Genomic DNA, 13,084 nt, shown 5'->3' with positions numbered 1-13,084 from the left:
GATCCCTGGAGCGAGGGAGTCAGAACCGAGCAATGGGGACGAGATGAGTATAGATTTCTAAGCAGGTCCCAATTTCTGTGAGTTATATAAATACAAAACTGACAATACTAGCTAATTCCTCAAGCCGATGTTAAAAGCTGAGAACTTTGCCACTATCTTCCAGTCAGGAACATATCGGAGCCCCTCATGCACCACATCACGGTGTCTCAGCAAGCATGGGGTCCTACCACTAAGCTACCTGTGGTTTGTGAACAATGTCTGAACAGTGCTAAAAACCAACTCACAGCCAGACTCTTAGATGTCTCCATGGTGGTACCACCAATGCACTGTGCTGTGAGTTGGTTTTCAGCAATGTTCAGACCTTGTTCACACACCACGGGCAGTTGAGTGGTAGGACCCCATGCTTGCTGAGACACTGTGACGTGGTGCATGAGGGGCTTCGATATGTTCCTGACTGTAAGATATTGGCAAAGTTCTCAGCTTTTAACATCGGCTTGAGGAATTACAAACCGGATTCCAAAAAAGTTGGGACACTATAGAAATCGTGAATAAAAACTGAATGCAATGATGTGCAGGTGCCAACTTCTAATATTTTATTCAGAATAGAACATAAATCACGGAACAAAAGTTTAAACTGAGAAAATGTACCATTTTAAGGGAAAAATATGTTGAATCAGAATTTCATGGTGTCAACAAATCCCCCAAAAAGTTGGGACAAGGCCATTTTCACCACTGTGTGGCATCTCCCCTTCTTCTTACAACACTCAACAGACGTCTGGGGACCGAGGAGACCAGTTTCTCAAGTTTAGAAATAGGAGTGCTCTCCCATTCTTGTCTAATACAGGCCTCTAACTGTTCAATCGTCTTGGGCCTTCTTTGTTGCACCTTCCTCTTTATGATGTGCCAAATGTTCTCTATAGGTGAAAGATCTGGACTGCAGACTGGCCATTTCAGTACCCGGATCCTTCTCCTACGCAGCCATGATGTTGTGATTGATGCAGAATGTGGTCTGGCATTATCTTGTTGAAAAATGCAGGGTCTTCCCTGAAAGAGATGACGTCTGGATGGGAGCATATGTTGTTCTAGAACCTGAATATATTTTTCTGCATTGATGGTGCCTTTCCAGACATGCAAGCTGCCCATGCCACACGCACTCATGCAACCCCATACCATCAGAGATGCAGGCTTCTGAACTGAGCGTTGTTAACAACTTGGGTTGTCCTTGTCCTCTTTGGTCCGGGTGACATGGCGTCCCAGATTTCCAAAAAAGAGCTTCGAATCGTGACTCGTCTTACCACAGAACAGTCTTCCATTTTGCCACACTCCATTTTAAATGATCCCTGGCCCAGTGAAAATGCCTGAGCTTGTGGATCTTGCTTAGAAATGGCTTCTTCTTTGCACTGTAAAGTTTCAACTGGCAACGGCAGATGGCACGGTGGATTGTGTTCACTGACAATGGTTTCTGGAAGTATTCCTGAGCCCATTCTGTGATTTCCTTTACAGTAGCATTCCTGTTTGTGGTGCAGTGTCGTTTAAGGGCCCGGAGATCACGGGCATCCAGTATGGTTTTACGGCCTTGACCCTTACGCACAGAGATTGTTCCAGATTCTCTGAATCTTCGGATGATGTTATGCACAGTTGATGATGATAGATGAAAAGTCTTTGCAATTTTTCGCTGGGTAACACCTTTCTGATATTGCTCCACTATCTTTCTGCACAACATTGTGGGAATTGGTGATCCTCTACCCAGAGACACTGCCACTCTGAGAAGCTCTTTTTATACCCAATCATGTTGCCAATTGACCTAATTAGTGTTAATTGGTCTTCCAGCTCTTCGTTATGCTCAAATTTACTTTTTCCAGCCTCTTATTGCTACTTGTCCCAACTTTTTGGGGATTTGTTGACACCGTGAAAATTTGAATCACCGTATTTTTCCTTTAAAATGTTACATTTACTCGGATTAAACGTTTGATCTGTCATCTACGTTCTATTACAAATAAAATATTGACATTTGCCATCTCCACATCATTGCATTCAGTTTTTATTCACAATTTGTTTAGTGTCCCAACTTTTTTGGAATCCGGTTTGTAGCTAGTATTGTCAGTTGCATATCATTTTGGTGCATTTTTTGAAGTGAGTTTTGTTGTGCATTTTCATACGTATACAATATTACCACCCGACAGTTTTGTATTTATATATTTTTTCATCTGCACAATGTATCATTTCATGTAAGATGTCCTTGTGGTGTATGTGGTCCGCCCCGGCATCCTCCATTGTATGCATTTTTTGCTGGGGATTGCTGTTATCTGCTGACCGCATGCGGAGGAATTGCTTCCCCGGTTGTAGACACGCTACAGTGTTTGGGTTTGGAGCATTTCCACCCGTTTAGGCCTTTTTTTCAGTGAGTTACATAAATAAAATAAAGCAAAAAACTGAAAACTCCTTTAAGGTGTGTGATATTTTGCTCTTGGGAGCAGTGCCATCCAGGAGTAGGGCTGGATAAGCAAGAAATGTCCTAGGCTAGTTTCACACTACCATTCCCATTCTCCACTAGGCTGTTCCAGCAGAGAACAGCCTAATGAAGTTTTTTGGATTCGGCATACCCAGATGTTACTGCAATGCCTACTGGCCCCAAGGGATCCAGAGGAGATCCAGCCACTACCTGGCAAATATGCGGAGATTCGGCTGGACAAACACTGCATGTATATGTGATGGGTAGCAGTGGATACAATTGTAGTTAATGGGACTGTCAATCTGTTTTCTGCCGGATCAGCCTGCCGGACACTGGTAAAGGAGATGTACAAGAGGCCTTAGACTACAAAATGTACAGTATGCAGCAGGTATTCTGTTTTCAAAGTTCTTGACTTAGTCCTCATGCACATGACCTTATGTGTTTTATGGTCCACAAACTATGGATCCCAAAAACATGCATACCGGCAGTGTCCTATCCTTTTCTGCATAACAGACAAGTGTAGCACTTTTTTTTACTATTATAATTTTTTTTGCAGAACTGCAGCACTGAAATACAGTGGGTTGTCTACATTTTTTGCAGACTATTGAAATGAATGTGCCCGCATTCGAACCGCTAAAAATGTGGATTAGATGTGGAAGGAAAATCCGGCGGTGTGCATAAGGCCTTAAATAACAGGGAAACTATGTCTTGCAGATGGAAGCAAAATACAGTAGAAAACATAGAAACATAGAATGTGACGGCAGAAAAGAACCATTTGTCCATCTAGTCTGCCCAATATATTGAATACTATGGATAGCCCGAGGTCCTATCTTATATGAAGGATGGCCTTATGCCTATCCCATGCATGCTTAAACTCCTTCACTGTATTTGCAGCTACCACTTCCGCAGGAAGGCTATTCCATGCATCCACTACTCTCTCAGTAAAGTAATACTTCCTGATTAGGGATCAGCGAACCCGAACTGTATAGTTCGGGTTCGTACCGAATTTTGGGGTGTCCGTGACACGGACCCGAACCCAAACATTTTCGTAAAAGTTCGGGTTCGGTGTTCGTCGTTTTCTTGGCGCTTTTTGAAAGGCTGCAAAGCAGCCAATCAACAAGCGTCATACTACTTGCCCCAAGAGGCCGTCACAGCCATGCCTACTATTGGCATGGCTGTGATTGGCCAGTGCAGCATGTGACCCAGCCTCTATTTAACCACTTCAGCCCCGCTAGCTGAAACCCCCTTCATGACCAGAGCACTTTTTACACTTCTGCACTACACTACTTTCACCGTTTATCGCTCGGTCATGCAACTTACCACCCAAATGAATTTTACCTCCTTTTCTTCTCACTAATAGAGCTTTCATTTGGGGGTATTTCATTGCTGCTGACATTTTTACTTTTTTTGTTATTAATCGAAATGTAACGATTTTTTTGCAAAAAAATGACATTTTTCACTTTCAGCTGTAAAATTTTGCAAAAAAAACGACATCCATATATAAATTTTTCGCGAACTTTATAGTTCTACATGTCTTTGATAAAAAAAATGTTTGGGCAAAAAAAAAATGGTTTGGGTAAAAGTTATAGCGTTTACAAACTATGGTACAAAAATGTGAATTTCCGCTTTTTGAAGCAGCTCTGACTTTCTGAGCACCTGTCATGTTTCCTGAGGTTCTACAATGCCCAGACAGTAGAAAAACCGCACAACTGACCCCATTTCGGAAAGTAGACCCCCTAAGGTATTTGCTGATGGGCATAGTGAGTTCATAGAACTTTTAATTTTTTGTCACAAGTTAGCGGAAAATGATGATGATTTTTTATTTTTATTTTTTTCTTACAAAGTCTCATATTCCACTAACTTGCGACAAAAAATAAAAAATTCTAGGAACTCGCCATGCCCCTCACGGAATACCTTGGGGTGTCTTCTTTCCAAAATGGGGTCACGTGTGGCGTAGTTATACTGCCCTGGCAATTTAGGGGCCCAAATGTGTGAGAAGTACATTGCAATCAAAATGTGTAAAAAATGACCGGTGAAATCCGAAAGGTGCACTTTGGAATATGTGCCCCTTTGCCCACCTAGGCTGCAAAAAAGTGTGACACATCTGGTATCGCCGTACTCAGGAGAAGTTGGGGAATGTGTTTTGGGGTGTCATTTTACATATACCCATGCTGGGTGAGAGAAATATCTTGGCAAAAGACAACTTTTCCCATTTTTTTATACAAAGTTGGCATTTGACCAAGATATTTTTCTCACCCAGCATGGGTATATGTAAAATGACACCCCAAAACACATTCCCCAACTTCTCCTGAGTACGGCAATACCAGATGTGTGACACTTTTTTGCAGCCAAGGTGGGCAAAGGGGCACATATTCCAAAGTGCACCTTTCGGATTTCGCAGGCCATTTTTTACACATTTTGATTTGCAAAGTTCTTCTCACACATATGGGCCCCTAAATTGCCAGGGCAGTATAACTACGCCACAAGTGACCCCATTTTGGAAAGAAGACACCCCAAGGTATTCCGTGAGGGGCATGGCGAGTTCCTAGAATTTTTTTTTGTCGCAAGTTAGTGGAATATGAGACTTTGTAAGGAAAAAAGAAAAAAAAAGAAAAATCATCATTTTCCGCTAACTTGTGACAAAAAATAAAACATTCTAGGAACTCGCCATGCCCCTCACGGAATACCTTGGGGTGTCTTCTTTCCAAAATGGGGTCACTTGTGGCGTAGTTATACTGCCCTGGCAATTTAGGGGCCCAAATGTGTAAGAAGTACCTTGCAATCAAAATCTGTAAAAAATGGACTGCGAAATCCGAAAGGTGCACTTTGGAATATGTGCCCCTTTGCCCACCTTGGCTGCAAAAAAGTGTCACACATCTGGTATCGCCGTACTCAGGAGAAGTTGGGGAATGTGTTTTGGGGTGTCATTTTACATATACCCATGCTGGGTGAGAAAAATATCTTGGAAAAAGACAACTTTTCCAATTTTTTTATACAAAGTTGGCATTTGACCAAGATATTTTTCTCCCCCAGCATGGGTATATGTAAAATGACACCCCAAAACACATTGCCCAACTTCTCCTGAGTACGGCGATACCAGATGTGTGAAACTTTTTTGCAGCCTAGATGCGCAAAGGTGCCCAAATTCCTTTTAGGAGGGCATTTTTAGACATTTGGATCCCAGACTTCTTCTCACACTTTCGGGCCCCTAAAAAGCCAGGGCAGTATAAATACCCCACATGTGACCCCACTTTGGAAAGAAGACACCCCAAGGTATTCAATGAGGGGCCTGGCGAGTTCATAGAAATTTTTTTTTTTTTGCATAAGTTAGCGGAAATTGATTTTTTTTGTTTTTTTCTCACAAAGTCTCACTTTCCGCTAACTTAGGACAAAAATTTCAATCTTTCATGGACTCAACTCAATATGCCCCTCATGGAATACCTCGGGGTGTCTTCTTTACGAAATGGGGTCACATGTGGGGTATTTATACTGCCCTGGCTTTTTAGGGGCCCTAAAGCGTGAGAAGAAGTCTGGAATATAAATGTCTAAAAAGTTTTACGCATTTGGATTCCATGAGGGGTATGGTGAGTTCATGGGAGATTTTATTTTTTGACACAAGTTAGTGGAATATGAGACTTAGTAAGAAAAAACAAAAACAAAAACACAAAAAATTTCCGCTAACTTGGGCCAAAAAAATGTCTGAATGGAGCCTTACAGGGGGGGGTGATCAATGACAGGGGGGTGATCAATGACAGGGGGGTGATCAATGACAGGGGGTGATCACCCATATAGACTCCCTGATCACCCCCCTGTCATTGATCACCCCCCTGGTAAGGCTCCATTCAGACGTCCGTATGATTTTTACGGATCCATGGATCGGATCCGCAAAACACATGCGGACGTCTGAATGAAGCCTTACAGGGGGGTAATCAATGACAGGGGGTGATTAGGGAGTGTATATGGGTGATCAACCCTCTGTCATTGATCACCCCCTGTAAGGCTCCATTCAGACGTCCGCATGATTTTTACGGATCCATGGATACATGGATCGGATCCGCAAAACACATGCGGACGTCTGAATGGAGCCTTACAGGGGGGTGATCAATGACAGGGGGTGATCAGGGTGATCAGGGTGATCACCCCCCTGTCACTGATCACCCCCCCTGTAAGGCTCCATTCAGACGTCTGCATGATTTTTACGGATCCATGGATACATGGATCGGATCCGCAAAACACATGCGGATGTCTGAATGGAGCCTTACAGGGGGGTGATTAATGACAGGGGGTGATCAGGGAGTGTATATGGGTGATCACGCCTCTGTCATTGATCACCCCATGTAAGGCTACATTCAGACGTCCGCATGATTTTTACGGCTCCATGGATACATGGATCGGATCCGCAAAACACATGCGGATGTCTGAATGGAGCCTTACAGGGGGGTGATCAATGACAGGGGGTGATCAGGGAGTGTATATGGGTGATCACCCCTCTGTCATTGATCACCCCCTGTAAGGCTCCATTCAGACGTCCGCATGATTTTTACGGATCCATGGATACATGGATCGGATCCGCAAAACACATGCGGATGTCTGAATGGAGCCTTACAGGGGGGTGATCAATGACAGGGGGTGATCGGGGAGTGTATATGGGTGATCACCCCTCTGTCATTGATCACCCCCTGTAAGGCTCCATTCAGACGTCCGCATGATTTTTACGGATACATGGATCGGATACGCAAAACACATGCGGATGTCTGAATGGAGCCTTACAGGGGGGTGATCAATGACAGGGGGTGATCAGGGAGTGTATATGGGTGATCACCCCTCTGTCATTGATCACCCCCTGTAAGGCTCCATTCAGACGTCCGCATGATTTTTACGGATCCATGGATACATGGATCGGATCCGCAAAACACATGCGGATGTCTGAAAGGAGCCTTACAGGGGGGTGATCAATGACAGGGGGTGATCAGGGAGTGTATATGGGTGATCACACCTCTGTCATTGATCACCCCCTGTAAGGCTCCATTCAGACGTCCGCATGATTTTTACGGATCCATGGATACCAAAACACATGCGGACGTCTGAATGGAGCCCTACAGGGGGGTGATCAATGACAGGGGGTGATCAGGGAGTGTATATAGGTGATCACCCGCCTGTCATTGATCACCCCCCTGTAAGGCTCCATTCAGACGTCCGCATGTGTTTTGCGGATCTGGAGATCCACTCGCTTACCTTCCGTTCCTGTGTGCGCGCATTCACAGGAAATCTCGCATCTCGCGAGATGACGCGCCGATGCGTCCAGGAGGAATAAATCAACCACCTCCCGGACGCATCGGTGCGTTAGGCGGTCGGGAGGTGGTTAAGCTGGAGTCACGTAGTGCCGCACGTCACTCTGCTCTGATCAGTATATGGAGAGGTTGCAGCTGCGACTGTTAGGGCGAGATTAGGCAGTGATTAACTCCTCCAAAACACTTAAGTCAGTGATCGATCTACAGCTGTGGATCATTGAACTGCTGCTATTCAATTGCTCACTGTTTTTAGGCTGCCCAGAGCGTTTTTCAGTCACTTTTTTCTGGGGTGATCGGCGGCCATTTTGTGTCTTGTGGTGCGCCAGCACAAGCTGCCACCAAGTCCATTTAACCATCAATAGTGTGGTTTTTTTTGGCTCTATCCTACATCAGGGGCTTGGCTGTGCTTGCTATTTTATTGAGGGGTGTAATACAATTGCCAAAATAGCAGTACCCTAAATCTGGTGTTTCAGCTGTGGCTAGCCAATTGTAATACTGTCTGCTGTCTGGCAAAGGATATATTTTTGTTCTGGGTTGAAATACAATTCCCAACTTAGCAATTTCCTAAATTAGTGGTTTCTGCTGTATCAGGGCTACTTTAAATCTATCCATAAAAGGGTATATTAGATTCAAGGTGCTGATAGGGTCATCCTCAATAACTTCACACACACGCTACCGTGCATTTCCAAGTCTAATTCTGTCCGTAAACGTATACCTGTCACCCAGCGCCTAAATACTAGGCCTCAAATTTATATTCAGCTAAATCTGTGGTTACTGCTGTGCCTGTATTAGTGTAATACGGTACCTAAATAGATAGCCAGATAGTGTTAGGTGTCTGTAAAAAAAGTAAGGGACGCGGACGCGGACATGGTCGTGGTGGTGTTCGTGGACCCTCTAGTGCTGGGAGAGGACGTGGCCGTTCTGCCACAGCCACACGTCCTAGTGTACCAAGTACCTCAGGTCCCAGTAGCCGCCAGAATTTACAGCGATATTTGGTGGGGCCCAATGCCGTTCTAAGGATGGTAAGGCCTGAGCAGGTACAGGCATTAGTCAATTGGGTGGTCGACAGTGGATCCAGCACGTTCACATTATCTCCCACCCAGTCTTCTGCAGAAAGCGCACAGATGGCGCCTGAAAACCAAGCCCATCAGTCTGTCACATCACCCCCATGCATACCAGGGAAACTGTCTGAGCCTCAAGTTATGCAGCAGTCTCTTATGCTGTTTGAAGACTCTGCTGGCAGGGTTTCCCAAGGGCATCCACCTAGCCCTTCCCCAGCGGTGGAAGACATAGAATGCACTGACACACAACCACTTATGTTTCCTGATGATGAGGACATGGGAATACCACCTCAGCACGTCTCTGATGATGACGAAACACAGGTGCCAACTGCTGCGTCTTTCTGCAGTGTGCAGACTAAACAGGAGGTCAGGGATCAAGACTGGGTGGAAGACGATGCAGGGGACGATGAGGTCCTAGACCCCACATGGAATGAAGGTCGTGCCACTGACTTTCACAGTTCGGAGGAAGAGGCAGTGGTGAGACCGAGCCAACAGCGTAGCAAAAGAGGGAGCAGTGGGCAAAAGCAGAACACCCGCCGCCAAGAGACTCCGCCTGCTACTGACCGCCGCCATTTGGGACCGAGCACCCCAAAGGCAGCTTCAAGGAGTTCCCTGGCATGGCACTTCTTCAAACAATGTGCTGACGACAAGACCCGAGTGGTTTGCACGCTGTGCCATCAGAGCTTGAAGCGAGGCAATAACGTTCTGAACCTTAGCACAACCTGCATGACCAGGCACCTGCATGCAAAGCATGAACTGCAGTGGAGTAAACACCTTAAAAACAAGGAAGTCACTCAGGCTCCCCCTGCTACCTCTTCTGCTGCTGCCGCCTCGGCCTCGGAACGTTGGCACCTGCTGCCCAGCAAACAGGGGATGTACCACCAACACCACCACCTCCGTTACCAAGCATCTCAACCATGTCACACGGCAGCGTTCAGCTCTCCATCTCACAAATATTTGAGAGAAAGCGTAAATTCCCACCTAGCCACCCTCGATCCCTGGCCCTGAATGCCAGCATTTCTAAACTACTGGCCTATCAAATGCTGTCATTTAGGCTGGTGGACACAGACAGCTTCAAATAGCTCATGTCGCTTGCTGTCCAACAGTATGTTGTTCCCAGCCGCCACTACTTCTCCAAGAGAGCCGTGCCTTCCCTGCACAACCAAGTATCTGATAAAATCAAGTGTGCACTGCGCAACGCCATCTGTGGCAAGGTCCACCTAACCACAGATACGTGGACCAGTAAGCACGGCCAGGGACGCTATATCTCCCTAACTGCACACTGGGTAAATTTAGTGGCGGATGGGCCCCAGGCGGAGAGCTGTTTGGCGCACGTCCTTCAGCCGCCAAGGATCGCAGGGCAACATTCTTTGCCTCCTGTTGCCTCCTCCTCCTACTCGGCTTCCTCCTCCTCTTCTTCCACCTGCTCATCCAGTCAGCCACACACCTTCACCACCAACTTCAGCACAGCCCGGGGTAAACGTCAGCAGGCCATTCTGAAACTCATATGTTTGGGGGACAGGCCCCACACCGCACAGGAGTTGTGGCGGGGTATATAACAACAGACCGACGAGTGGTTGCTGCTGGTGAGCCTCAAGCCCGGCCTGGTGGTGTGCGATAATGGGCGAAATCTCGTTGCAGCTCTGGGACTAGCCGCATATCCCTTGCCTGGCGCATGTACTGAATTTGGTGGTGCAGAAGTTCATTCACAACTACCCCGACATGTCAGAGCTGCTGCATAAAGTGCGGGCCGTCTGTTCGCGCTTCCGGCGTACACATCCTGCTGCTGCTCGCCTGTCTGCGCTACAGCGTAACTTCGGCCTTCCCGCTCAACGCCTCATATGCGACGTGCCCACCAGGTGGAACTCCACCTTGCACATGCTGGACAGACTGTGCGAGCAGCAGCAGGCCATAGTGGAATTTCAGCTGCAGCACGCACGGGTCAGTCGCACTGCGGAACAGTACCACTTCACCACCAATGACTGGGCCTCCATGCGAGACCTGTGTGCCCTGTTGCGCTGTTTCGAGTACTCCACCAACATGGCTAGTGGCGATAACGCCATTATCAGCATTACAATACCACTTCTATGTCTCCTTGAGAAAACACTTAGGGCGATGATGGAAGAGGAGGTGGCCCAGGAGGAGAAGGAGGGGGAGGAAGAGGGGTCATTTTTTGCACTTTCAGGCCAGTCTCTTAGAAGTGACTCAGAGGGAGGTTTTTTGCAACAGCAGAGGGCAGGTACAAATGTGGCCAGCCAGGGCCCACTACTGGAGGACGAGGAGGACGAGGATTAGGAGGTGGTGGAGGAGGATGAGGATGAAGCATGGTCACAGCGGGGTGGCACCCAACGCAGCTCGGGCCCATCACTGGTGCGTGGCTGGGGGGAAACGCAGGATGATGACGATACGCCTCCCACAGAGGACAGCTTGTCCTTACCTCTGGGCAGCCTGGCACACATGAGCGACTACATGCTGCAGTGCCTGCGCAACGACAGCAGAGTTGCCCACATTTTAAAGTGTGCGGACTACTGGGTTTCCACCCTGCTGGATCCACGCTACAAAGACAATGTGCCCACCTTACTTCCTGCACTGGAGCGTGATAGGAAGATGCGCGAGTACAAGCGCACGTTGGTAGACGCGCTACTGAGAGCATTCCCAAATGTCACAGGGGAACAAGTGGAAGCCCAAGGCGAAGGCAGAGGAGGAGCAAGAGGTCGCCAACGCAGCTGTGTCACGGCCAGCTCCTCTGAGTGCAGGGTTAGCATGGCAGAGATGTGGAAAAGTTTTGTCAACACGCCACAGCTAAGTGCACCACCAACTCATACGGAACAAGTTAGCAGGAGGCAACATTTCACTAACATGGTGGAACAGTACGTGTGCACACCCCTCCACGTACTGACTGATGGTTCGGCCCATTCAACTTCTGGATCTCTAAATTTTCCAGTTGGCCAGTACTAGCCTTTTATGCCTTGGAGGTGCTGGCCTGCCCGGCGGCCAGCGTTTTGTCTGAACGTGTATTCAGCACGGCAGGGGGCGTCATTACAGACAAACGCAGCCGCCTGTCTACAGCCAATGGACACAAGCTGACGTTCATAAAAATTATTCAGGCATGGATCCCACAGGACCTGTCCATCCCTTGTGCAGATTAGACATTAACTACCTCCCCTTAACCATATATTATTGTACTCCAGGGCACTTCCTCATTCAATCCTATTTTTATTTTCATTTTATCATTATATTGTGGGGCAACCCAAAGTTGAATGAACCTCTCCTCTGTCTGGGTGTCGGCGCCTATAAATAGCCTGTTCCAGTGTTGGGTGACGTGAAGCATGATTCTCTGCTATGACATGAAGACTGATTCTCTGCTGAGTCGCTGACATGAAGCCTGAATCTCTGTTATGAGACCTCTCTCCTCTGTCTGGGTGCCGGGGCCTAAATTATATGACAATGGACTGTTCCAATGTTGGGTGACGTGAAGCATGATTCTCTGCTATGACATGAAGACTGATTCTCTGCTAACATGAAGCCTGAATCTCTGTTACGGGACCTCTCTCCTCTGCCTGGGTGCCGGGGCCTAAATATATGACAATGGACTGTTCCAGTGTTGGGTGACGTGAAGCATGATTCTCTGCTATGACATGAAGACTGATTCTCTGCTGACATGAAGCCTGAGACTCTGTTATGGGACCTCTCTCCTCTGCCTGGGTGCCGGGGCCTAAATATATGACAATGGACTGTTCCAGTGGTGGGTGACGTGAAGCCTGATTCCCTGCTATGACATGAAGTCTGATTCTCTGCTGACATGAATCCTGAATCTCTGTTATGGGACCTCTCTCCTCTGCCTGGGTGCCGGGGCCTAAATATATGACAATGGACTGTTCCAGTGGTGGGTGACGTGAAGCCTGATTCTCTGCTATGACATGAAGACTGATTCTCTGCTGACATGAAGCCTGAATCTCTGTTATGGGACCTCTCTCCTCTGTCTGGGTGCCGGGGCCTAAATTCTGACAATGGACTTTTCCAGTGTTGGGTGACATGAAGCATGATTCTCTGCTATGACATGAAGACTGATTCTTTGCTGAGTCGCTGACATGAAGCCCGAATCTCTGTTATGGGACCTCTCTCCTCTGCCTGGGTGTCGGGGCCTAAATATATGACAATAGACCATTCCAGTGTTGGGTGACCTGAAGCCTGATTCTCTGCTATGACATGAAGACTGAGTCTCTGCTGACATGAAGCCAGATTCTCTGCTATGGGACCTCTCTCCAATTGATATTGGT

General features: G+C 47.2%; 1 protein-coding gene across 1 annotated transcript in view; it reads right to left on the bottom strand.

Annotated features, from left to right (window-relative positions):
• LOC122935162 (vomeronasal type-2 receptor 1-like) overlaps positions 1 to 13,084 on the bottom strand; it is a 142,145-nt gene that overhangs the window by 27,539 nt on the left and 101,522 nt on the right. The gene's annotated exons all lie outside the window — the stretch shown is intronic.

The sequence above is a fragment of the Bufo gargarizans genome, chromosome 4 (assembly GCF_014858855.1).
Source record: "Bufo gargarizans isolate SCDJY-AF-19 chromosome 4, ASM1485885v1, whole genome shotgun sequence".
In the NCBI taxonomy this organism is placed as follows: domain Eukaryota; kingdom Metazoa; phylum Chordata; class Amphibia; order Anura; family Bufonidae; genus Bufo; species Bufo gargarizans.
This window is presented reverse-complemented; position numbering and strand designations above follow the sequence as displayed.